At 48.9% G+C, this 23,562-nt stretch overlaps 1 long non-coding RNA gene across 1 annotated transcript; it reads right to left on the bottom strand.

Moving 5' to 3' along the window:
* Positions 1–935: 935 nt before the first annotated feature.
* Positions 936–10,547, bottom strand: LOC308355734. Its single transcript, XR_013967994.1, has 4 exons — positions 10,134–10,547; positions 4,625–4,708; positions 3,071–3,272; positions 936–1,422 (listed from the first exon to the last, which is right to left on the bottom strand). It is a non-coding gene; the product is annotated as an uncharacterized lncRNA (long non-coding RNA).
* Positions 10,548–23,562: the final 13,015 nt, after the last annotated feature.

Raw genomic sequence — 23,562 nt, forward strand, 5'->3', positions numbered from 1 at the left:
AGCTGCAGTGAACACAGGGGTGCACGTATCTGCCCAGGGCAGTGATTTTGTTTCTCTCAGAGTTAGACCCAGAAATAGAATTGCTGGTTCGGGTGTGGTTCTGTTTTTAATTTTTTGAGGAACCTCCCTCCTGTTTTCCACAGAGGCTGCGCCGATCTGCATTCCTGCCACCGGTGCACGAGGGCTCTCTTTCCGCCATGCCTCTGCCAACACCTGTTATTTCTTGTCTTCTTGAAGATGGTCATTCTAACAGGTGTGACGCGATATCTTACCATGGCTTAATTTGCATTTTCCTAATAGTTGGTGATGTTGAGCATCGTTCCATGTACCTGTTGGCCATCTGAGTGTCTTCTTAGGAAAAGTCTCAATTCAGGTTCTTTGCCCATTTTGAAATTGGAGTGTTTGTGGGGTGTTTTGCTATTGAGTTGTATATGAGCTTCTTATTTATTTTGGATATTAACCCTTACCAGATGTGCAGTTTACAAATACACGCTGCTTACTAATTTTAAAGATACACCTATCCATGGGGCGCCTGGGTGGCTCAGTCGTTAAGCCTCTGCCTTCAGCTCAGGTCATGATCCCAGGGTCCTGGGATCGAGCCCCGCATCGGGCTCCCGGCTGAGTGGGAAACCTGCTTCTCCCTCTTCCACTCCCCCTGCTGGTGTTCCCTCTCTCACTGTGTCTCTCTCTGCCAAATAAATAAGTAAAATCTTAAAAAAAAAAAAAAAAGATACACCTATCCTATGACACAGCACTCCAAGTCCTAGAGGATTTTTAGAAGCAGTTTGTTAAAGCGATTAAAAAAAAAAAAAGTAACCAACTGCCAAGTGAACAGATAAATTGTGGTATATTCATAGATTCGTGCACTGGGGTATCACACAACTGTGACCTGTGGCAACAGTCCTGATAATAACACAAATCCGTCTCACCGAGCTGCAGAAGAATTGCACAATATGATTCCATTTATTTGACACATCAAAGTGAACGTATCAAATAACAAACTGTTTGTTGATACAAAACTTGAAAGAAAAGGAGAAAGATAAAGACCCACAAAATTCAGGATCGTAGTTATTTCCGGGGAGCAAGAAGCGGCTGGGACTGGAGAGCCACCTGGGTGTTTCAGAAGTGACAGGAATACGGTATTTTATGAGTTGGGTGACTGGCGCGAAGGAATCCGTTCTGCTGTGTCATACTATTTGCATCTGAAACAGGAGCCGTGTTTATCCACGCCGTATCTAATAATTTTGAAGAGTCAAATGTTCTCAATGGTTTTTTTAAGTCTCCGCAGCTAGGCACAGCACAAACTCCTCTGCAACTACTTATAAAGATTTTCATTTTTAAAATTATTTTTTCCAAAGTTCAGGATTTTGTTCCACCTTTTTGTTTCGTTGTTCAACTTATTTTCAGCCAGTTGTTCCTGTTCTAGGCGTTGATGCAAGAAAAAAAAAAAGTAAAACAATGAATACGAAAATTTATTTTACTTTTCCTTTCATTAAGCTCATGCCGTTTTCTTTTTGTTGTTGTTACAAAAGCAATTGAAATCATGACCGATAATCAGAAAGTGTAGCCAAACAAATGCAGAAAAAAGCCAACCCTCATAATCCACCATCCAGAGAGACAGGATCCCTGACCCTTCTGGGACGAGCCTTTCAGACCATCTTCCTCACTGGCTACGAGTCAGCATAGTTATGGGAAGAGAAGTGTTTTGTTGTACATGTTTTATAATCTAACATAATACAGTCTAACATAATATAGTCTAACACAATACAATCTAACATAATATAATCTAACATAATCTAATTCGAAGTGTAGACACGTCTGGATTGTCCTCTCTCTTTCTCCTCTGCATCCTAAGGGACTCGATCCTTTCCCCAGGGCAGGACACGCTGGAGTCGGGATGGAGAGTAGTTTGCGCCATTAGCATGGACGTCAGTCGGCCAGTGGCGGTTGCCTGGGTTCTGTTTTGACTCACTGGGTAGGGATGCAGCTGAGCCTCAGGCTCTGGGCTCCATCCGTGCCCATGGCAGGGAGAGGCAGAACAAGGGAGCTCAGCCGAGCCTGCAGCCCTCTGTTCACACCAGCTACCTCTGCTGTCTCTGTCTTCCCCCGAGCTCAGTGCTCTAGAAAACTCTCCAGTCACCTCCCCTTGTTTATTTCCTACGTCACAGCCTGTATTGAAACGAGCGTAGGGGTGCCTGGGTGGCTCAGTAGGTTAAAGCCTCTGCCTTCGGCTCAGGTCATGATCTCAGGGTCCTGGGATCGAGCCCCGCATCGAGCTCTCTGCTCAGCGCGGAGCCTGCTTCCTCCTCTCTCTATGCCTGCCTCTCTGCCTACTTGTGATCTCTCTCTGTCAAATAAATAAATTAAATCTTAAAAAAAAAAAAAAAAAGAAAGGAGCCTAGTTCGTCTAATAGCCCAAGTGTCTGTAACTTGAGCTCTCTAAGTACCACCCTTGCCTTGAGGTGGAAAGACCCATTCTTGAAGCACCATCATGGATGCCCGGAAATCCGCAGTGGTCAGAAACACTTAAAATTTTAATGACCTAACTGGCAACACTGTACATTGCATACCAGCAAGAATTCCCCAAAGAGGAGGTAAGAACACTGAAAAGAAAACATCGCAGCCTGAATTTGTCCTTTGTACTGATGAGTATAGAAGTTTCTGTTCAAGTCAAGGCCACGCTGGTGATGGGAGGAGCCAACCAGAGAAGGGACTGCAGACAGTATGGACTTGGACCACGGTTTCACATATTAAATCTCAATGAAATTGAAGCCATCACATCACACCCGTGCATTTTCATAAAATCTCCCCGGTACCATAAACTAGACTGTAACTCATCTCGGTGGAATAGGTCTTGGCTCTAAGAAGGGTCTACCACCAAAAGAGAGGGTGCTGGTTCCTGGAACACCCTGTCTTTAGAACCTGGTGTGCCGCCTCTGCTGTGCACCCACGGTGTCACTGCATGCTGGGGACACCCCCTTTAGCTTGTCACCCAAGACGTCTCACTTGGGACTCAAGGCTGGCGCGCCGGTGCAGGGACAGGAGCAGGGTCGGTACAATGTCAACATACCTTCATATCCTCCAGGCACCAGCGCTTGGCTTCTGGCGTATGGCTGAGCCTCTCTGAGTCTTATCAGAAAAGAAAGGTGTTTCGTCCACCTTGCAGGAATGTTGTGAAGAGGAACAGGTCAACGTGCCACCGTCACCCGGCCCCCCAGGCTAGCTCAGTGGTTGCTGGCTGGGCCACGCATGTAAAGCCGGCGAAGAATCACCTAGGATTTAACAAATCAATTTTGCCATTTATTTTCACTGCAAATGTTTTGTGGATTCCAATGCTGTTCATCCATCACTTCCTTTTCCAGCTTTCAGAGACATTTTTAAGTTATTGCTTTGCTGGGCAGCCTCTCCACACTTTGCGTCATGCCCGTGGCCTCCTGGCTCTTCCGTGCGGGGTGAGCACAACCAGAACAGCAGGTGGTGTTTTCACGGAGACACACGCAGGGCTCCTCGCTGAGGTCAGAGCCGGAGCCGGTCACCAGGAAGGCTGGGAGCCTCGGGGATGGACGCAGCCATGAGCGCACCGGCCATATACGTGGACTGTGGGTGACTCATCTCCTGGAAGGGGCTGCCCTGGCCTTTACCGACATAAACAAAGGTCTCCCCTCATCCTTTAACCTATTCTGTGCTTGTGATCTGGGTTATCTCCCAGACATTTGGTTCCTCTGATATTAAGGCAACTCTAAGACGCAGAAAATCTGAAATTGCAATAAAGACCTCAGGCCTCTCTTTCACGTTAGAGGAAGATGAATCCTCGAACTGCAGGGTATAGAAAGGTCTTAATTCCCCCCAAATCTTCGGTGACCCCCTAAGTTCTGTAATTGTGTAATCTCTGAGCTCTGGCACTGCTTAACGGCCGATGTGCCCGCATTTTAGGTTCTTCACTACGCATCCTACTCCGTGCTTTATAAAGTCCTTCCACCCACATGTTTTATGTAATTTTGAAAACCAAATGAAGTAAGTAATATTTCCCAAAACTTCATCAGTAAGAAACCAAAGGCTCTAATTCCAAGGTGAATTATTATCCCTCCAGACTGTGTGTCACCCCACGCCTTAGTCATTCAGCCCCTCACCTGCCAGGCTGAGCACGAAACCACAGAGTTTGGGACGCTCACCCCACAGGCATGCACACGAGGCCACAGCCCATTGCACACCCGCGGTAGGAAGGATGAGCACGGTGAGGGCGAACTACTGATTGTCAAGGCAACACAGCGAGAGCAGAGCCTCAATGCAGGGGTTCAAATCCCGTTCCTGCATTTCACTGACTCAGCACAGTGACCACAAGCAAAGCACTTGTCCCAGGTTTTAATTTCCTAATTTGTAAAATGGAGAGAATGGTGGAACTTGAGGGTCGTGTAAATTAATGCGTATAAGTCACTTAGATGGATGCTCGTCGTAGGGCTCAAACCCTGTTGGCTCACATCACTAAGAGGTAGTCGTCCATGCCCAGGGAGAATAGCCTTCATTTTTCTTATTTTGTAGAGCTTCAGACTACTCATGAACATGCATTTTAAAGAATGTTCAGAGCAGAGGCAGAAGCAGCATTTTCTGTCAGGAACTCCCCTACCTGGAGCCTCGCACGTCTGAACGCCCTCTACACACACGGTAGAAACTTCAGTCTCTTGAGCTCCTCAGCACAGACCCCCAAGCCCTGTGAAACAGAATTCCTTCGCAGTTAGCCTCCATCTCAGCACAGCAGGGATCAGCCCGTAAGAGTCGCACCGTCTACAGTGTTCCCGGGCACCTGTGCCGGGGACTGGGACAGAAGAGGGGCCACGGTCCCCCGCCTCGCAAGGCCTGTGTGCCCTCCAAAATGCATGCCCCCCACCACAGGTGGCTGTTTAAATTTAAAACTGGGTAAAACCAAATCAAAGCAAATCTTTTATCAGTTACATCAGCCACACTGCTGGCGCTGGACGGATCGCTCCTCTCCTCTGCCCTCTTAGCTGCAGAGGGAAGAAGAACGTCCTCCCCGAGGGCCAGGTCGGAAGCAGGGACGGGAATTCTAGGGGAGCTAGTTTCCTCTCTTCCGTTTCTTACCAATCCTCTCCCTCTCCCGAGTCCACCCACACCAACTCAAGGGGGATGTGCAGGGCTTTCGGGGGACATCAAAGGAGTGATTCCAGAGCCTCGTCAAGCAAAGGCTCTGGCATGCAATCTAATCTGGCTATTATCTCCACCCCAGACGGCTAAGAGATAATCCGATCTCCCCGGAATTCTCCTGTATGTTAAGCAGAGCGAGTAAGGAAAACCCACATAGTTATTTATTAGTTTTATGACGTTGTTTACATTTCTCCAAGCATGATGTGGGATCTGTGTAATTCAGGACATTTGACGTTAATGCTAAAGATGAAGACGGGACTTATGGGCTGAATGTCTGAAGATCCGGAAGGCTCAGGAGAAGAAGATCATAAGAACACTCAGGAATGGGGCAAATGGGGCCAAGCCAAGATGGCAAGGGGCCGCTCCCAGAAACCAGAGCAGGCTGGCGTCATGGGCACGGGCATGGGCTTCAGAGCCCCCTGCACAGCGGCCACCAGCCACAGGGGGCTCTGGGCACTCAGAACGTACCAGAGAGGGACTGAATTATACACTGCATTTAATTTTAATTTAAAAACTCATACTCGGGGGCGCCTGGGTGGCTCAGTTGTTAAGCGTCTGCCTTCAACTCAGATCATGATCCCAGGGTTCTGGGATCGAGTCCTGCATCGGGCCCCCTGCTGGGTGGGAAGTCTGCTTCTCCCTCTCCCACTCCCCTGCTGTGTTCCCCCCTCACCATCTCTCTCTGTCAAATAAATAAAACCTTAAAAAGAAAAAAACTCACACAATTCAGTTGCTGGAAAACTTTAGATATGATTGAAATAATTTGAATATGGAAATCTACTTTTTCAACTATACGCATTTAATGAAATCTCAATATAGATTAAGTATTTCTTTTTTTTAATTTTCAGCGTAACAGTATTCATTGTTTTTGCGCCACACCCACTGCTCCATGCAACACGTGCCCTCCCTAATAAAGATTTAGAATCCAAATTGAGATGTGCTCAAAGAATAAAATGCACACTGCACTTAGAAAACTTACTACCAAACTGTGAACTATTATATTAATAATTTTTATATGGTTGCATATTGAAGAATTCAAGTTTTGATATATTGGGTTAAAATTGAACACATCTTTAAAATTCACTTCATTCATTTCTTTTTACATTTGTTTCTTATTGAACTATAGCTGATGCCCAATGCTACATTAGTCTCGGGTTTACAACATAGTGATTGCACACCTTATGTATCTTATGGTCTTCTCACCACGAATGTAGCTGCCATCTGTCCCAAGATGATGGCATTGCAGCACCATTGACTATGTTCCCTACGCTGTGCCTTTCATCCCTGGGAATTACTCATTCCATAACTAGAAGCCTGTACCTCCCACTCCCCTTCACCTATTTTGTCCCTCTTCCCACTCCCCCACCCCTGGGGTAACCACCAGTTTGCCCTTTGTATTGATGGGTTTGTTTCTGCCTTTGTTTTTGCTTTTTAGGTTCCACATATAAGTGAAATCATATTTGTCTTTTGTATTTGTCATATCATATTTGTCTTTCTCCATCTGACTTACTTCATGTAGCATAATATCCTCTAGATTACATGGATGTTTCTTTTCACTTTTTTTTTAAAGATTTAGTTTATTTATTTGACACAGAGAGAGATCACAAGTAGATAGAGCAGCAGGCAGAGAGAGAGGGGGAAGCAGGCTTCCTGTTGAGCAGAGAGCCCAATTTGGGACTTGATCCCAGGACCCTGAGATAAGGACCTGAGCAGAAGGCAGAGGCTTAACCCACTGAGCCACCCAGACGCCCCATCTTTTCGCTTTTTAATGTAACTACTGGAAGATTAAAAACCACATGGGGCTTATATTTCTATTGGACAGCACTTTTCTGGAGCACTTTTCTGGGCCACATGGGTTCAAATTCCCTTTCTTCCAATCTCTAACTGTGAGATGGGCTCAAATGTGCTTTTAGGACCTTTGTGGAAATGGGCAAATAATAATGTCTGCTATGTAGAGCTGACGTGAGATGTCAGTGAATTACCACACGCACTTAGAATAGTTCATGACACGGAGTGTGTCTAGTACAGGGTAACGATTATCACTATTGTTATGTGTACAGTTGTCTTGGTTGTAAGAGTAGAGGGACCCTGGGATGGGACTGTGAAATATCATAAGGAAGAGATTTTTTCTGTTTCTTATGAAAGCCTTTCATGAAGTGTCCATTTGGATCTGGATGGAAAATGCCCCTGGCCTTTCTCCTTTAGTGTCTATTCAGCTGTGCCTTAGGACAGGGATGGCATCCTGTCATGTGCTGTGGGTCATGACATTCTATCTCCTGCATGCTTTCCCCAAAGACCCCAGAAGGCACGACTAATGAAAAGGTGTCCTGATGTCATTAGAAAGGGACATCAAACATAGTGAGGCACTAAACCAGGCATGGGAAGTCACTTTGCCACTTAAACACTCTGCTTAAACATAACTAGCCATATATCTTGCGGGAAGTCATTATTCTCTCTGGGTTATGGTTCCTCATAAACTGAAGAGGGATAATACAACGTGCTATTATAAGGATTAAATAAGACAGTGGGATTGGAGAGCTCCATAAACCACATAGTGTGATGCCAACATTGATACTTTTTTACTTTTAGAACCGTTTCTGCTGGTTTAGCCTATCTTTTAGATAAAATAGAGAGATGCTTCTGTGGGATTATTTCTAGGGATTCTAAACACTTGCCTCTTTTCCAAGTTTCCCTTAAACTGGTCTGTGACAAAATGGTCAAGTCCAAGGCTGTAAAATGTTCCAGTACTCCTCTGGGAAATAAAAATGAAAAAGATATCCAGTTGAGGGAAACACTAGGAAGTCACCACCAGCTAGTAACACCTTGGATCTTTTTTTTTTTTTTTAAGATTTTATTTATTTGCCAGAGAGAGAGAGAGAATACACACAAGCAGGCAGAGAGGCAGGCAGAGGCAGCGAGAGAAGCAGGCTCCCTGCCGAGCAAGGAGCCCGATGCGGGACTCGATCCCAGGACCCTGGTATCATGACCTGAGCCGAAGGCAGCGGCTTAACCAACTGAGCCACCCAGGCATCCCAACACCTTGGATCTTTGCAACTAGACAGTCACCTGGAAAGTCTTTGGGGTAAATAGAACTTGAGTTTTCATTCATTCTTTCACGCATTCATTCAACAAACGTGCACTGACGTTTACTATGGGAGGCATTTGGGGTCTTTTCTGATACATGAGGGAACAGAAACAAGGCCTATGGTCAACCTATGTCTCACTGAGAAGGTAAAATTTAAGCAAAGACTTGAAGAAATTGATTATGCAGATAAGCCATGGAAGAGTGTTCCAGAAATAGAAACAGCTCATGTGAAAGCTCTGGGGGCAGGAGCACAACCATGAGCTCAAGGAACAGTGGGGGGCTGAGGACGGCTGCGGCGAGCAAGAAGGGGAAATAATAAGACGGAGAAATACATCAGAGAGGGATGGGGGCAGGTGATGGAGGGCCTTAGGGGAGGAAGAGACATATGCATTGTCCAAACTGGACCCACTTCAGAGTAAAAATGGGGCATTAATAATTACCCTGGGACAACAGCCACAAGCCAGGCAAACCGGGATGATGGGTGACCCTACGGAACAGTCCTCTGGCTTTTACTTTAAAGCACATGGAAAGTCACATGCAGAGCAACATCTCCCTGTTCTCAGAAACCATTCCAGTGTCAGAAGGAAGGGTACGCGCAGACCTCGTGCCAAGTTCCTAGAGGCGTGGGCAGGACAGACTCTGGCTCCACAGAGCGGGAGCCCACAAGACCACCAGCATCCCAGAAGAGAGTCTTCTTCTATCCTTTGGAAAAGGAGCAGGATGGGTTGGCCATGGGTGGACACAGGGAGGCTTGGCTGATAGCTCCCTCAGTGAGTTCTACACTACTGCCCTTTACTCGGCCCAAAGAGCCTCCTTAATGCAACAAATATAATTTTTTTCATTATTAATTTATTTTGCTGTGCACTCACCAATGACAATACAGTTCAGAATATATTTTAGTGGGAGAAACAAACAAACAAAAAAATACGCGTCAGGTGGCAAGAAGATCAATGAAAAAAATAAATGAAATAAAGTGACTGAACTCATAAATTAAACTCAGGTCATTGGAGCCACTGCTCCTCTCAGTGCTCCGTCCATTTACCTCAAAGAGACCTCCGAATACTCAGACAACTGCTGGAGAGCCCCACGGCCAAGGAAGAAGGGAAGTCCATCACAGAAGCTGTGAAGAAGAGAGAATTTCCAGACCCCGCGGTGTGTGTCATCCCGGGGTGGCCGTGACCTTGCTGAGTCATGGGACACAGCTGTGCAGTGACCAGCCCACAGAACAGAGGCCTCGGCAGTGACAGGGCAAGACAGCTATCCTTTCAGTCTCTTCCCGATGTCTGAGCAGGTGGATGAGACCAAGACCGTGGCCCTTCCTCCACAGGAAGGAGGCCTTCAGCCAGCCTACGAAGCCTTCTCCAATGAAGGCTTTGGGAACAAGAGTCTGAGCTGCCAAAAACATTCAGGCACCATTTATTCACAAAACGCCCCAACACTACAATCCTCTGGACCCTTCCATTGTGCCGTCAGTACCATGGTCTATGGGCCTTGAAGTATCATTAAAAAAAAAAAAAAAAAAAAAAAACCAACTATGCAGAGCTCCTGACACAGCTGCCCCCCACTTTCCAGTGGAAGAGAAAGACACCAGCGCACAACCCTTACACCACCAGCAGCCCTTTGCCAGGGTGTGGGAGCCTCCCTGAAACACTCACTGACGGCAGTCCGAAGCCCCAGCGGACCCTACCCACCTCCGTCACCTACAAGCAAAACATGCGGAAGACATATTGTCCCTCTCCCAATCCCTGCCCCGTCAGGTTCCAGAAGTGGGGTCTGTACCACGCAGAAGACTGAAGTCAGACCCTTCACTGCACGTGGGTTGATATTTTAGTGGCTAAGAAGTCATCCATTTTCATCCTCCTCCTTTCCACATACGCTCAAGACTTACCATGTCTGGAAGGCAAGGGGAGACCGCGGGGCGAGGGTGAGGGCGCCGGGCCCTGGCAGCTCCCATTCCGTGTGTGGGGATCACACACCTTCACCCTAATGCACGCAGGTGCGGGGAGCCCATCAGCCTCCAGCCACAACCCTCGCTGGGAGTTTTCCTGGGATCCAGCGTTCAGTGTCTGTAATAAACACACATCTGAAACCAGTGCAATGTTGTATGTCAGTCACAGCTCAGTTTTAAAAATTATAAAATAAGGCAGGGGTGCCTGGGTGGCTCAGTGGGTTAAGCATCTACCTTTGTCTTGAGTCATGATCCCAGGGTCCTGGGATCGAGCCCCACGTCGGACTCTCTGCTCAGCAGGGAGTCTGCTTCTCCCTCTCTCTGTCTCTCTGTCTTTCTCTGTCCCTCTCATATAAATAAATAAAATCTTTAAAAAAAAATAAAGTCAGTAGGACAAGACTCAGTTAGAAGAAGGTGTCCTTGCTGACACCAGCTCAGGACAACAACCCCAGCCAGGTGATGGAGGACTGGGCACATTCATCAGATCAGACGTGCGATTATTCCAACAGCACAGTGGAAGGACGTGAGGACGAGGGCAGACCCCATCTCCTCTGGGAGATGCGGGGTGTGTGTAAAGAGCTTTTTTTTTTTTAAGGATTTATTTTTTAAAGGTTCTATTTATTTATTTGACAGAGAGAGCACAAGCAGGGGTCGGGGGGCAGCACCAGAGGCAGAGAGAGCAGCAGGCTCTCCACTGAGCAGAGAGCCGGATGTGGGACTTGATCCCAGGACCCGGGGATCGTGACCTGAGCCAAAGGAAAATGCCCAATCAACTGAGCCACCCAGGCGCCCGGAGCTCTTCTTTTTTAATGAAATTAAAACAACCCAACACAAAGCCTAATAAATCACAGTTCTTCCTCGACTTACAGCAGTGTCGCATCCTGATAAACCCACTGTAGATGGAAAGCGTCATGAGTTGAAAGTGCATTTCCTACACCTAATCTACTGAACATCCCAGCTCAGCCGCGCCCCCTGACGAGCGCTCAGCTCAGAAGGCTTCTAGGAGCCTGTGTGGGAGCGGGGGGAGGGGGCAGGATCACCCACCACGAAGCCTGTTTTATAATAAAGTCCTGAGCAGCTCATGTAACTGACTGAATGCTGTACTGAGAGTGAACAACGGAATGGTTGCACGGGGACGGGCTGGTGGTCAGTGTGTTGGTGGTTGACCCTGGGGATCCTGCGGCTGCCTGGGAGCCACGGCCACTGCCCACCGCCCAGCATCATGAGAGGGTGTCTCTGGACATCACTAGCCCAGGAAAAGACCCAAATTCAAAACACAGAGCACGGTTCCCACTTGATGTGTGGTGTGCTTGTGGGCCATCATGCAGCCAGAAACACTGTAAGTCAAACCATCATAAGCTGGGAACCATCTGTACATCGTAGAACAGGGCAAGAAGTAACATGTCATATTCCGGAACTAGACAGAGGTGACAGCTGTACATTATGGATGTACAACATGCTGTAGAATTACTCACTTTAAAATGGTTAATTTTATAGTCTGTGAATTTCACCCCAATTTACAAATGAGAAAGAACTTGTTGCTAGATATTCAGACAAAAAGGCTACATCAGGAAACAACTTGCTTGGACTTTAAGAAAATGGCATGTCGCCACAGACACAGGAAACAGGGTTCAGGGGAAATGTATGAATATTGGTCCTAGGAAAGGATTTTAAAAAGAAGGATGCGAAGCTAGACTGAAAAGTATAATATGAAACCAAATAGTAACACCAAGTCCAAACACGTCAGTCACTCCCCTACACATAAATTGAACTCGCCGGCTGACAGAGGATGTCAGAGTGGATTGCAACGTAACACAGCTCTGAGGCTGTTTGCAAAAACACACACTCAATGCACGAAAGCACCGAACCGTCGGGAGGCAAAGATGGAGAGGAGATACACCGGCCCAATATCAACCGGAGACAGCCAGTCTGGCCATGTTAATGTCAGCCGCAGAAGACACTAAGGCAAACAGCGTCATTAAAGAGAGTTTCTGCGGATGATTCAAGTTACCAAAGCAATGCAACCCTTCTCAACACGGATGCGCGTTATGAAGTAGACTCTGGGTCCATACGGCAAGTGATCGACTTGCAGGCACGATCTGATAAATTGCCGTGAAAGTGGGAGCCCACAGCACGCTGCTCGCCGTAAATCAGACCCCAAGCAGCCACCAACGTGCCGCCAAGATAGGAGAGTCGAATGACACAATTAACAACTTCCATCCGACGGCGCGTTTAGAAATATTTATTATATTTTCCATAAGGCTTTAAAGATGTCTCAGCAAATTTTAAAGGAAAGTAATCACATGACATGAATCTGTTCCCCAAACTCTGGGAATTCAGCTGTGACTGTGAAAAATGGAGTCCAATCTCAAACGGACTGAAGTAAAATTTCTGCCATCAAACAGACTACAAAAAATGGAAATGGAAATGTGGAACAGAACGCATTTAAAAAGACTGTCCCGGGCCCCTCCCCTCCTGTTTGTGCGCTCTCTCGCTCTCTCTCTCTCTCTCAAATAAATAAAACCTTCAAAACAATATAAAAAACAAAAGGACATTCTTCTTGCCTATCTGAGTTTGTGGAGTGAGAGTTCATCTGCGAGGCACTTTTTTCTTAATTGCAGGAATACTGTGGAGCGCAGTTTTGTGCTCTGGTGTCAACCTAATAATAATTTTGTCACGCCGTTGTTCTTGTCTTTTCGCTGGGAACTTCTCCCCGGCTCTTAAGCTTCTCCCTCCTTCAGCCAGAAATCAAAAGCCTCTGAATGCAAACTCGTGTCAATAAGACACCTGCCGACCAGCACCCCCAGAGGAATCAGAATTCCTTTTAGACTCCGTCTGGGTCAACCTCCTGCGCAACATATCCTAACTCCCACCTCAGCCAGATGCATTTCCGTCGTTAAGGTCTCCATTGTGGTAAAATAAAAGGTGACATCTGCCCCCTCCCCGTCCCCTGAAGGTTTCAATTCAGACTACCCACGGCCTTTCCTTTTCTGGAATCGAGTCAGTAGCTGCTCGTCCTCCCACGGCAGAAACCCGTAACTAATGCTCCGATCAGCAACTGGCTCCCCGGAGCTTTTTCCAGGGACCCGCACACAGGCCTTACCTGGCCTGGCCCTTGGCTCCTCAGAAGACTAGTCCTTGAGCCAAAGGCTTCAGGGGGACTGTTTGTCCTGGTGGAAAGACATGCTCGGCAAAGCTTTGCGTTTATCGGCAATGGGACGGGATAAAGCGAAGGTGTTGAAAGACAAGGACAAGGCGCTGCCTGCTTGCTTCTACTTGCGCACTGGACCGGCTCCTGTAGGGTCACTGGGTGCTGAGTCCCAGAAGAAAGGGTCTGCTCACTGCAGGGCTGCAGGGCCCCTCCCTTCAAGTTCTTAGCCTTCTGTTCCCTTTTTCACTCAAGCCAGAACTGCTTTTCTCCTATTAACTTGAGACCTCAGCCGAAGATAGCTCAGGTGTAGGGAAACAAAAGTGAGGAGCTCCTGCTTCATCTCCTTCCCCGTTTTCAAGGGAGTTCATGCCTGGGGTTAGTGGTCTTCAGAGTGTGGTCCCTGGGCCAGCAATGTCAGCATCACCTGGAAACTTAGTAGAAACGGAACACCCGGATCTAATAAATCTAAAGTTCTTGGTCCCCAGCAAGCTGTCGTCATGGGTAAAGTTTGAAAACCACCGCTCAGAACATGCCTCTTTGGTTCGGTTGATGCCTAGGCGTCTTATGGTTTGGGTGCAATTGCAAATGGGATCGATGCCTTAATTTCTCTGTCTTCTGTCTCGCTGTTGGTGTAGAGAAATGCAGCTGCTTTCTGAGCATGGATTTTCTATCGTGACACTTCACTGGATTCCTGTATGAGTTCTAGCAGTCTTGGGGTGAAGTCTTTTGGGTTTTCCAGATAAAGTATCATACCATCTGCAAAGAGTGAGCGTCTGACTTCTTCTTTGCCGATTCAGATGCTTTTATCTTTTTTTGGGGGGGGGGGGCTGGTTGCTGAGGCTGGGACTTGTAGTTCCGTGTGGAATAGCTGTGGTGATAGTGGACAGCCCTTGTAACTCTTATATTTCTGCCGGACATCAGCCTGCTCAGCTTCTGACGGGAACTTACTATTTCTAATACGGTCCGTCCGATCATCTTGTACCTTGTGTCTGAGCTGACACTGTGCTGGACATTGCCACATGCAGAACCCACTTCTGGCGTGGGGGTGCTTCCAAGAGAACCTAGGCATGGCTTTACATGCCCCTTCCTTGGGGCTGGGAGAGTATCTCGATTTCCTAGTGGACCTGCCCGCGCCAGCTCGAAGACCTTGGCGTCGGACCAACGTGGTAACTAGTGTTACCAGCCGCCTCACTGCCCCGTTTCTCTGGTGGAGTTTGCCAGCTCACTCGCTGCTCTGCCTGGCTACGAGGGTAACCATGACTGCAGCCTGGACCTCACTCGAAGCTCCAAGAATGTATCAGCACAGAGAGGTCTGAACAGGATCGTCTGAGGCACACAAAGCCGTACTGAGATTGAAAATTCTTGTCTACACATCCCAGAACAGGGATAACCCCGTTCTGCTGGTTGCAAGACTGAAACCCCAAGTGTCGTGACAGGCGCAGTCACATCTGAGAGCAGCTCCGCATCCTGTGCTGAGCAAGCCTCCCCCGGCCTGGCTGCACACTTAGTTGTCACCCAGACTCGGGGAGGATGAGTGGGGAGGCTGCCCGTGGCGGCGGGCAGGGCTGTGAGAATGGTAGTTTAGAAGACGGTACCTGACGGTCAGGCGGGCTCATTGCTCCGGAACGTAACTGCTTCCTTTCACTGCACAAAGCAAACTCCAGCATCTTCTCTCTCTGCCCCTTCTCCCCGCCTCCCCCATACGTATGGATCTGTAATATAGATTAACCCTTCACATGGACTAGGTCGTATACAATACATGCTAGAGTTTATATGGGTTATGTGCGATCACATGACACATATTTTGAGCTTGTATTGATGCTGTTGACCGGGTTTTATGTTATATCCCCCCATTAAACTTCTTTGCTTCTATATTTTCTCTTTTCTCATATAATGAAAACCTTGAGCAATGCACCCAACGGTCCACAGATCTGTCTCTTGCTTCAACGGTGTTTGGATGAAACAGACCCAAGGATGCCCCTTACCAGCCTCCGACCATCTCCGACCTTTTTTCCAGTCCTAACCTTCAGAGCCCTCTCCTTGGCCACCCTCTGTCTCCGGGGCCAGCCAACACCCTCTTTTGAGCTTTGCTCCTTATTAACAATCAACCATGAGCTCCCAGATTCGACAGAATTATTCCACCGGCGTTGAGGCCTCTGTCCACTCCTGACCAACCTCCATCTGTGGGCCTCCTACACCTGCCTCTCTCTGAGCTTCTGTTTCCACCAGGAGGGTGTGGTTCTGGAGGGTGTTGGCCATTTCTGCAAGTCCACTGAGAAGTGTGAGGGTGCTGAGTGCCTCTCAAAGACGCGAATCCCTCGCCACGGCCACACCCTCCTGGCACGCTTGCATGCAAGCCACCCTAAGAGGAGTGGGGTAAATCCCGCCTTGCTCTAGGGGATGAGCCTGAACCAGACCTGTATGGATCCGTATGGCCCAGGTTCTGCCCACGCAGGGCCCCATCTCTGAGCCTTCTCTAGCCACTTCCTAGATGAGGAGTGAAATTCACCAAGATGGCGCGCGACTTCCTGACTGGCCTCTGCCGCCTGCCGGGCCCCTAGGCTGGGCTGGACAAGCATCTCTGCAGAAGGCTCGCTCCCAAGGGTGACTAGGAGATTCTGGAGCCCAGCAGCCTTTGAGGGGCCCCTGGCATCCCTCTGGTGCCAAGGCTTGTGCCTGAGCCTCTCCCTACGGCCATGAGGCAGCTTTTTAACTCCCCTGAGCCCTTTCCCAAGCTGTGGGCCAAATGGAAACAATAAAGTTTTTGCAGAAAAAAAAAAAATGTGTGTATATATGAAATGAAAACCTTGGATTCTAATATCACCAACAGCTTCTACTTATTTGGTTTTTTCTACAACACACCTACAATAATCTCAAAATTATAACATCTACAATGAAACAACTCATTTCCCTGAGTCCTTTTTATACTTAGAAAACATGCCCCCAAAAGATGTTCAGAGTCCTGTGTGCAAAAGACACTTGAAATCACTCCTTTTTCAGGGCAGTCACATGTTACCTACCATACAGGCTACCCAGCCGGCTTGCCGTAGCCTCTTGCTGGGAAGACCAGGCACGTGTAGTCTATCTCGCACAAGGAGCCTTGGGCCGCTTGCTCAGGGGGCCACTCCCCTTTCTAAGGGCCTGTGGTATTGTCACAGCTGTGGTCCTGTCATTTGCTCCTAGACTTAACTGTCGGCTGCCACAGAGCTGGCTGGGGAAAACCCGAGGTAGTCCGTATCCCTACACGAACTTCAAAATCTCCTCCACCGTTATAACTCTTTAATGACTGCATATTTGTATATATTGAAAATGATAACCACAAGAAATCTAGTTGACATCCGTCACACACCGTTACAAATATTTTTTCTCGTGATAAAAACTTTATAGAGCTAATCTCCGAGCACTTTCCCTTATGCTGGAGTCCGTATGTGGTGGGCCTTGTTCGAGTTCTTGAGCCAGACCTCCAGGCTTGGACGTGCACGTGGGTAATGGCCAGCAGGGAGGGAAGGCCTCGTTACGCCTGGAATGACGTACAGACTGGTCGAGTCACTATGTCATATACCCAAAGCTGACGTAACACACTGTGTCAGCTGTGTTCACATGGAGACAAGTGTCCGAGGGCACGATCAGCTGTGTTCCCTTCCAACAAAAGCCCCAAAAGGAGCAAATGCATTTAACCCACAACGGAAAAACAATAGCGATGGCCGCCGATTGTGATTGAGCCGTTACCATTATAACGATTCACATCTATTAGCTTGTTTAATCCCTCCGGCAGCTCTCTGTGGTAGGTCATATGATTATCCCCATGACTGATGGGGAAACTGAGGTAATTTGCCCCAAGCCCCAGAGACAGTAAGTGGCAGCGAAAGGGTTCCAATCAGAGTCCCGTCAGAATCCAGCTCGTCACGCTCTGTCCCCAGGAGCCACGGGTTTGGCGACGGAAAAGTTAAAGGCTGATTCAAGATGGATGGGATTCTCTGGTTCCTCTAGGAATGAGCGGCAGGAGCTGTGGAGGGAGCCCTCATACCCCATTCTCCATTCCGGTTAAGCCGCTTAATCACTCGTGGGACTGGGGAGGGATTTCCTTGCTTAGAAACCAGGCTTACCAAACTTGACTACTCAAGTGACAGACGCCCTGAGTACGAACTACTGGATACTGTGAGTGGACCCGTGAGCACAGGCCCCTAAGTGGGAAAGCTATGAGATCTCGGGGACAAGTCTGGTGTGCTTTTGTAAAAGCCTAGTTTTGTTTGGTTTTCTTTTCTAGATTTTTATTTACTAACCGAGTATGGGTGACTTCAGCTTTCGGTTTCTCTTCTATCCAAGTATTTGAACCTGGGCTCTGGGCACCCAGCACGATTTTAGGTGGGAACAGCTCTCTGGTCTTCCGGGGTCAACCTGATAAACCAGGTAATGACCGTAGGGTGTTTCACCAACAAATCCTACATTTCAAGGGCACACTGCCAAATGGAACGTAAGAAATGAAGAAGAAACAAACCCTCTGGGTGTAAAGTGGTGGCAAGCACTTTTCCTCTCGGCTCTCAATATGGAGTCCCACCAAGGAAACTTATGGTCTTTCCCGCCACCCAGCACAGGAGCTTAGACCAGGCGCCCACCAACACCCGTCCCTGGGCCCCACCCAACTCCTGGGCTATGGCCATGCTGTCAAGTCACGTAGAGGGAAAGAAGTGAATGGGAATTCATGAATGAAACAATCATTGTTTTTCTGTTCCCTCTGCTCTTTGTTTCTGTCATTATTCATCTGAGGACATGACAGCAGGGAGGGTAGACAGAATCCGGAGAGAGGAGGGAGAGGACAAGCTCAACAGAAAAGTCTAGTTGATCCCACATACAGAGAACAGAAGAGTCTGGGAAGGTTTGAGAAGATCAGTGACCATATTAATCCATGTCCCAATAGCTGCTGCCCCAGAAAACCCCAAATCCCACTGGAACATGGGCTCGTTGCTAACATTCCAGTCCCGTGAAAGTGTTCTCAACCAGGCAGCTCTCCTTCAAGCAGTGACCCAGATCCCCTATTTCCTCCCATCTGGGGACCATTTCATCTTCAAGACTTGGTGTCATCAATATCTAGTGAGCAGCAGACAAGAAAAAAGAAAGCAGACAAAAGGCTTTTTAACCACCTTGGCTGTAAGAGATACACATCAATCCACTCATGTGCCTTGGCATCCAGCCCCATCCAGACAAAAGCTGTCACAAAAGGTGACCCTTGGAAGGGGAGCATGAATTTTTGGTGGAAACTTATCAGTCTAAGTCATCATAGCTTCAAGAGGGTTTGTCAGGATCCTGTTCTAAGAGTATGTGTTTGGGGAAACACGGCACCAGGAAGGAAGTCAAAAGGAAGAACGGTCACCAGCTGTCACCTCTCAAACACCCTACATCTGGGCAGAACAAATCAGCCTCCATCACAATTGTGAAGCCCGGTGCCCAGGACCTCCCTCTCTTCCTAAATGCCTTGCTCCCACCCGGTGTTCTCCTGACAGGCATTTGCTGCTTTTGTGGTGACCCCAAGCTCTCCAGATACCTTCGGGGCAACTCTGCTGCTTTCCCTGAAGACACGGCCAGGGGACCAGCTAATCAGGAGCGAGGATGCCCACAGGTGAATCGGGTTCCGTCCTTGATACATTTGGTTTTAATGTTTCTTATTTTCATAACCTGAGGACTCTAGAGACTTCAGATCCCTGGTAATGATTTAATCATGTTGTCACAGTCCGATTCTGCAGAAATTTGACCGGCAGGTCGTCCCTGGGAAACCCGTCCATCCCAGGACACAGCCGGCCGTGTACCAGGAAAGTCAGCCTACTACTGAAACACTAATAAGTAAGAATAAAATACTGAAACTAATCATATCTCTGTCATAATCATAGTTCTTAATACTCAACAAAGTGCTTTTGTGCCCATGTGCAAATCCAAACAGTGGAATGAAATAGAAAAAAACAAACAAACAACAACAACAACCCTATTATCTCCATCTCATAGATGAGAAAACAGACTCAGCTGAGCTAACTGGCTGGCGGCCTCGGCTGGGAAGGAACCAGCTAAAGACCAAAGCCAAGATACTTCAGCCCTCGGCTCAGGGATCTTCCAGAATTCTGGGGAAATGGGTCTTCCTTGGGATGGCCGCTGTTTCTAGGGTATTTAAAAATCTGCCTTTCAAATTATCTTCTAGTGAGGATTAGCCCGTTCCCCTGTGTTCCCACCTGGCTTAGCACGGGAGCGTCCCTCCTCCTTTTCTCCTGGACACGTATTACCTCTCAGCTCGTGTTTGGATTTTTCCCCTTTTCTGCCTTGAACAATTTCTGATGATCTGGGCGTGAAAATGGTTTGTGTTTTGATGGAGTTACACGGCTGGTATTCCTGCATTTACTTCGCAATCCACAGAGAACTTCCCGCAGCTCCTGCTGCCTTCCTACCCACCGCTGCCCGCCGACGCCCCACAGCAACGATTCCCTCCTTCCCTCCCGCCCTCCCTCTCTCTCTTTTATCCTGAAACTGATGGAAAGAGCCCTAGACCAGCTGGAGAGCGGCAGGAAGGTGAGTGAAGGACTGTGACCGGACACGGTTGAAAGAGGACGGCAGCTGCGACCACAGAAGGGAACAAATTCCCGCTCAAGTCCCCACGCAAATCCAGTCGCCACACAACAGGGTGCGCGTCTGCTGGCTTAGGAGAGAGAGACTCTGCCTCGTTCCCTCCGCTTCGCCAGGATCTCACCTGTGCTCCGGACACTCTGTTCTTCCTCTCCCTTCCCTCGTTCATTCTGTTCTCCAGAAACTACTCCCCGAGTAGTCACGCTGGATCCGCTCTCTCTGCTCACGGCTCCTCTCAGGACTGATGCATTCAGATTCCCGCGGTGCCTTCTCTGATACTCCGTGGCTCTCAAGTGGAGGGTGTCCTCATAGGGCTGGGGTTGGCCAGCGACAGGCCCTGTCAGCCTGTGGTCCAGCTTTGTAGGGATCCCAAGCTAAGAACGGTGTTTGTAGTCTGTAAAGGATTGTGAACCCGCACAGACGTTTATGTTCCACAGGACAGAAGGGCCACAAAACCTGAAACATTTCCTATCTGACCCTCGGCCGAAAACGCTGGCCAGCCCCTGTCCTAGACCCCGCAAAGCCTCAGGAGTCTTGTCTATTGCCATTCTCAGAAAACGTTATTATTTTCTGAGATTCTCTCCCCAGTTTGAAAGCAGAGGATCCAGGTCCCAGCAACCAGCTGCCCAGAGGAACTAGAGCCAAAGGCCCCCGTATTTGCCTTCCCGGGCATGACCGTCATGAGAAGAGTTTAGGATTCTTTCCATTCCAACGTCCTGTCTTGGGGCTGGCCATAGAGAAAATGCCGCAGATCATGGCCTGGACATTCCCGACGTCCACAGGGTCCACTGGAGAACCAAGTGAAGCGGCCCCAGCATGGGAGGCAGCAGGAAGGTGTGCGGAGGGAAGGTCTGAACCACTTTTCCTCCTGGTTCACCCCACATGGTGGCTACTGGACATCCCGAGCCTACCAGAAGGAGAGCAATGTTCCTATTTTCCCTACATTTGAGTGATAGGGCCTCGCTCTGCATCTGCACCCCCATCAGCAGGCTGAGGTGTTCTCAGACAAGCGAAGGGCCTGGGAGGCCGTGGACAGCCTCAGGCCCCAGGGACCGGGACACCGGCATGCTGGGTGTGCTGTCAAGCCTGACTGCTTCTCAGACACAATCGTCAGAGCCAGGGGCGGGTGAGTTTGTGAGTTTGCACGTCCCAGGAAAGCCTCCACTAAGAGCCCCGAGCATTAGGAGGGAAATATGATCTCGGCCAGCAAAACAGGATGCGAGCAAAATAACACACGACCCCAAGACACCGACAGCCAAGACCGACCAGACGTAGGCTCATGGGAGCGGCAGGCAGGCTGACCCCACAGGCAGTGCGCACCAACCTCGGAGACAGACACAAAGACAATGACCATAACGAGGTCAGGGAGAAGGACCCTGCGCGGTCCGGAGCGCTGCTCTTACTAGCACGCATGGGGTCCACATGGTGATTTTCACTGTTACACAAGTGGTTACGGGAACAGCTACCTTTTCGTCTAAAGCCCTTGTTGAGGCCACAGGGAGACAAAGGACCGGACGACAGAAGAGGGGGGACAGATTCCACAGGTGAAATTAGACAAGGGGGACGCACTGCTTTGGCCACCTCGAAGCAAGCACCCCCCGAACCTCTGTTTTCTCATCCCCAAAGTTAGCACAGTCCCTACTCTTCAGGGGTCTTGTGAGGATTCGACTCTTTTTCTAATGTGACTGGCTCAGGACTGAGCCTCCAGGGAAAGGGAGGGTGTGCAGGTGCCCGGCCCGGCGTTCCAGGAAGCTCGGTGGCCCGAGCGTCAGGACGGCGTGACTTCTGTCAGTGATCCCGCACTTCTGCGTCCGTTCTGGATAAGAGACTCTTGCAGCAGCCCCACAAGGACTATGGGAGGTCCCAGCTGCAGAACCCTTCCACTCTGGTCCAGGAATTATGGCCAATTGTGTGCCAGTCAACCTCCTCCCATCCAGGGCTTGACAGGCCTTCCAGACTCCCCAGCGCCCTCTGCCTTTTCCGCCTCTAACCTCTCGCACCTCCTGCTTTCAGACATTCTCAGCCTCCGCGACGCCCCCCAAACACCTCCACGTGGTCAGAGATACTCCTGTCTGAGAACAGGAGTTAGTGAAGGAAGAAATGGAACGAGGAGAATGTGCAGCCAGAGCGTCACTGGCCTGCAGTGTCCCCCATTTCCTGCAGTGCAGCGGTCTCCGTGAGGTGACCAGGCAGGAGCTCTGCCTCCACATTTGCAAAGTCTTTGGGATTATCGGTAACGGAAATGCAATCCAAAATTGGGAGAATCACTGTGAAAGCAATGACGCACACGCCGGTGACAAGAGTATAGCCTAAGATTCAGCGATCTCACTCCCGAGCGTATATTCTGCACAGTCTTGCACTGGAGAGACAAGACTATCCCAGCAGCATTGCTTATAAACGAGAAAGCGTGGCAACAGACCACACGTCCACCAAAGGCAGGGATGTTAGTGAACTGGGGTGTCTTCCTGTCATGGAGCAGCGTACTTCGATGGAAGCAAGTTAACTGTTTTACCTCTAAAAGCTAGGATAAATCTCAGAAAACATAATCACTAGCAAACAGAGAGAACATATATCCATGTATAAGAACTTTAAAAATAAGCAGAACCAGGTAACAGCGTTTCGGGATAGCTACGTTTGAGGTCTAACCATGCAGAAACCTTAAGGGGTGGGTGAGGGTTGTGCACAGGGGCTGAAGGCAAAAACCCAAGAGTTGTCTAGGGAACGGGCAGTGGTCTCATTTCCAGCTGACTCGTTGGGACTTGCGTATTTTATGATCGAAATTACATGCTTTAAACTGTCTGTATTTTATAGACATCATTGGGTATGAATAATTTATTTCACAATAAAGAATTAATGGAGCCCAGATGAGCACGGGCCCCTTGGGCAGTCCCCACTCTCATGCACGCTGTCCTGCGCCCAGCAAGGGCACAGGAGCAGCCTCCAGAGTCGTGGTGACTGGACTAAGTCTGCGGAGGGTGGAAACGAGTGTCACTTTCTGCGCGGCCCGTGGCAAAACTGGGCCTTTGCCTGCACTCACCTCCATCCCTGTTCTTCCCAAGCTGCTCGCAGGTGATCCTTCTCCAACAGCCGTCTCCCCCGAACCTTCGAGAAGCCCCTCTGTCAGCCCTGACGAGCTCTTCTCCCACCTCACAAGGCCCACCGCCCTGCCGGCTGTCGCCCCGGAAGTGTGCTATGCTGCCCCAGGCGCCGACACAGAATTTTAAATCTCATCAAAATAAAGCAAAACCAAAAAAAAAAAAACCATAACAACAATAAAAAAACCCCAAATAGAATAGAAACTACCACAAACAACAACTTTCAGAAAACAAAAAGCACAGGTGAATAGGTATCCACTCTTGGCCAAAAGAAGCAGAAATCCAAGAAGGGCTGACAGACGGGAGTGGGTGATCTCTAACCAGCGAGTTAGCGTCAGCGTCACAAGGAGAAGGGACGCTCCCTCGGGGAAGGATGTCACCTCATTGTTTGGTGAGAAAGTAGAACCGCTGGGTGCACAGTCCCCCCTCCTACCTAAAACCCACCTCCCAAGCCTCTCTTCTTCCAGATCTCCCCAGATCAGTGCACGGCCACCCATTACCTCAGAGACATGCCTGC

The sequence above is a fragment of the Martes martes genome (assembly GCF_963455335.1).
Source record: "Martes martes genome assembly, chromosome: 15".
Classification (NCBI taxonomy): domain Eukaryota; kingdom Metazoa; phylum Chordata; class Mammalia; order Carnivora; family Mustelidae; genus Martes; species Martes martes.